The sequence below is a fragment of the Bison bison genome, unplaced genomic scaffold (genome assembly GCF_000754665.1).
Source record: "Bison bison bison isolate TAMUID 2011002044 unplaced genomic scaffold, Bison_UMD1.0 scf7180017864461, whole genome shotgun sequence".
In the NCBI taxonomy this organism is placed as follows: Eukaryota; Metazoa; Chordata; class Mammalia; order Artiodactyla; family Bovidae; genus Bison; species Bison bison.
Window position 1 is genome coordinate 5,864,293 of NW_011495023.1, and position 3,593 is coordinate 5,867,885.

Here is a 3,593-nt window from a genome sequence, read left to right on the forward strand (position 1 = left end):
GCCGCCGCCCGCTCCAGCCCGGACGCGCCGCGCGCGGCCCCACGTTTTAGTTCCTTTCTCCCCCGAGCGCCCCTCTACACCCTCGCGACGCACATGGCCCCCGAGAAGAATACTTCTATTTGCAGCCTCTGCGGCTCTCCCGGCCACGGCGCCCTTTGTTGAGAGGTAGATTTTGATGAAACGGGGACGGGTGCCTGAAATCGGGAGCTGCTTGGGTCAAGTGGCTTCCCTCCTCTCCCGAAGAAAGGGCTTTGGAGGGGTTTAAACAGCCAGAGAACGCCCCCATTTTATAGGGACGGGTTGCTTGGGGGGCCGCGATCCCGCCAAGGTGGATGTTAGGCTGAAAGGAGCCCGAACAAAAATGTTATTAACTTAAGTTGGAGGGACACTTGGGTGAATTTAGATGGCTTGTAAGATGGCGGTTCCCAGTTGTTTCCAAGGTCTCCTGCGTTTGTGTTTAAAATGGTAAAGTTTTCAAGGTGTTATTTGTTGAGAGTCTCGGATAAGTTCTTCAAATATTACTTGGGAGGTGCTCAGTGGGAAGTGGGCATTTCAAATTTGGAGCTTTTTTTGGAGTGATGATGGTGAATGGACGTTAGTCTTGCAAGAGGTTTCCTCTCTTTTTCCTTTTTCTTTTTTTCCCCCGTCTCAGAGACTACAGTTTTTTTTTTTTCTTCTTCTTCTTTTTTCCACCTCTAGTATGGGATGCACTTAGAACCATGACTTAAGTCTACAACGTTTTATAGGTTTTACTAAATGTCAGCATAGGTCATGTGGTGAAGAGATGCTTTGGAGAAAGGAGCACTAAAAAGTTGATGGCATATGTTAATACAGTCTTTTGGGTTTGACAGCCATGTAGCACGATCTTTTTCCCAGAGATTTACAGTTAATAATTGGAAGTAAATAAGTATAGAGACTTTGATCATTCCCAATTGCAATAAAAGGATTTAGTGGGCTTAGTGGTCACGGTTCAGTATCTGAAATAGAAGCATGTATTAACCCCTTCCCAGAAAGTAGGCAAAATCCTGGGCATATTTATTCAAATCCAAATGTAGGTTGGTGATGCCTAGAATGTTATGTGTAGTTCAACTTATGTTTTATAGGAACCTTAACCCCCATGTTCTGGAAACATAAGCCACACTAAAGTCTAGAAACTTAAGGATGCCAATTATTAACAGCATATGCTAACTTAAGACTATATTAACATTTGAGTTTTATTTTAAGTAGAATTTCTTTGAGGTTGATTTTATGAGCAAATTTATAAATTTTTAAATAATTAAGTTCATTTCCATACATCTGCACCAAAGTGCAAGGGTGTTTGAAATAACCTACCTGTATAAACTTACGCCTAGTAACAGTATCTTTAAAGCCATTAAGCCACTGTGTATGCATGTGTGTGTTTGTATACACACACACACACACGCTTCTGTAAGAAAATTGAGCATTTAGTTGTACTTAAGTATTAATGCTCTATCATTAAGTTCTTGGATGTGCATTCAGTGCCCCTAAAAGGTGAAATTCTCCCTAGGAGTCAAGTTAACCCCAACTTTACCCATACTTGTATTGGGCTGGGAGCCTCAACTGGGGTTATGGAGTTCATTTGCATTTCTTAGACTGCAGTAGTCAAGCTGATTGTTAACATAAGAACTTGCTTCTGTTTTCCTTCATTTTGACATGACTGGTGTTAGGCCTCCAACTAAACTGACTGCCCCAACTAAGTATGTTATAATGACAAGTTTTAACTATTGAGTATTTTTCCATAGTATGTTTGGTGCCTTTTTGCTTGCTTAACTGGCAGTTTCTGTGGTGGAACCTAGAAGGTTTTCCTTTCTAAGGTGCAAGAGATTGTTTCTGAAACTCTTATCAAACATGTCAGATGTTTTGGAAGTCTTTATTAGGCTGCCAGTGCTTTCAAGTAGTATAAAAAGATAAAGAACTGATTCTTACACAAGTAACAAAGTGATACTTACTAGCACTATAAATGGTTATAGGATTGTGGCCAAAGTCTTCTGAATTGAAGTAAAGGAGTTGTGTGAATTAAGACTTAAGCTGAATTTGAAAGGGTTTTGGTCAAGTACATGAGACTTCAATCTGATTGTTTTCTGTCTTAATATTTGTGTTTGTCTGGTGTTGGTTTTATATAGAGGAGAAATTAAGGCAGCTGTTTTTATTAATGCCCCTTCCTGAACTTCAGGATCCGGTGGTATTAGCATGATGTGCTTTCACATGGAGACAGAAGTATCACCTTGCTATCTATCTATCTAGGAAAGGTCCTGCTGTTTCACAAGGAGAGTTTTCTTTCAGAACCAAGAAGGCTTGTCTTTAATCACCAAGTACAATAGAATTAAATATTGCTACTCTTTAGGGACCCTGCTCCACCCACAACTCCTCTGTAACCCCACTTAGATTTATAGTAACAATATGTTGACAATATTCCTCTAAACAAATCTTCCAAAGATAACTGAGGAGTCACACATGACGTTTTCTGGTTGAAGTCACTGGTTGCCATTGTGGTCATTTTTCATAAAAGAGGCTTTGTTTTATTTTTACCATTCTCCTCCCCCACGCCCCCGCCCCCCCCCCAGTACTCCAAAGCTTTTAGTTTCAGCCATTGAGCTGTGTTGATTAGTATTTCCCTCTTCTGCATTGAAATTCCCTGAGAATTAAAACCTCAGATGCATCTTCAAGTTTCACCAGTTCCTAGATTTCTATTCAAGGCAGCTTTGAGAATGTGCTTCAGAGAAATCTGGAAGCTTGGTCTTATTTCGGATTCTGAAATGAATGAAGTAGGAGTCAGAAATGCATTTTTCGAGCATGCTGCACGAAGTAATTGACTTCCCTTATTGTCCACTGGTGTATTGTTGCTGACAGTTCCCCCCGCCGCCCCCTCCCCCGTGACTTTTCTGTAATATATGATATCTGTTGGGAATGTCATTTCATTGTGTGGAGGTTTGCTTGGAGGTTAGGTTGAGAAAATGACATTTGTTTTTCTCCTGTGGATGCTCAGGGCTGACAAGGTGTTGATTTAGCGTTGGGAATGGGCTGGTCACACGGTTCTTTAACTTATTGTCACTATCGCCGATTCAAGTAGTTTTTCTTGTCTCCATCCAGCATAGTTCAGGTAAAACACAAGGCTTTGTACTCGCCTCCTCTGCGGTAAAACAGATTTCAGTTTTCAGCCTTTCCAAAACTTTGTATCGCTCATCTAATCTGCAGAAGAACTTCCTACTAGAGAAGAAAGCATTAAAGAGGTTCATTTCAATAAACATCTCTGCAATTTGAGCCCTTATAGTTTCGGGTTAAGTGCACAGTTGGCAATTCTCAAAAGATCCTTCGTGAAAATTTTGACCTAGTGATTGCTAACTGGAGAGACCGAGTCAAGATCTGAAAGAAGCTCTTCGCGCCGAGTCCACATGGAAACAGGCCCCCAAGAGTGTCCGAAATGGCCGAGAGTGCGGTTTGCATTTTCCTTTACGACTTCACGCTCCAGGGTCCCCCGGGCTGCCTACCGGGTCGCCCTGCTCGGGATCCTGCTCCCCACCGTCAAGGGGCCTCGTGGGGCCGCCCCACCCCCGCGCCGCGCGCCCGCACCC

General features: G+C 42.5%; 1 protein-coding gene across 1 annotated transcript in view; it reads left to right on the forward strand.

Annotated features, from left to right (window-relative positions):
* The first annotated feature begins 60 nt into the window (after positions 1-60).
* Positions 61-3,593, forward strand: part of BMI1 (BMI1 proto-oncogene, polycomb ring finger) — a 9,496-nt gene continuing 5,963 nt past the window's right edge. The window contains exon 1 of the mRNA XM_010859910.1: positions 61-165. The gene's annotated coding sequence lies outside the window, so the exon portion shown is untranslated. The remainder of the gene's footprint in view (positions 166-3,593) is intronic.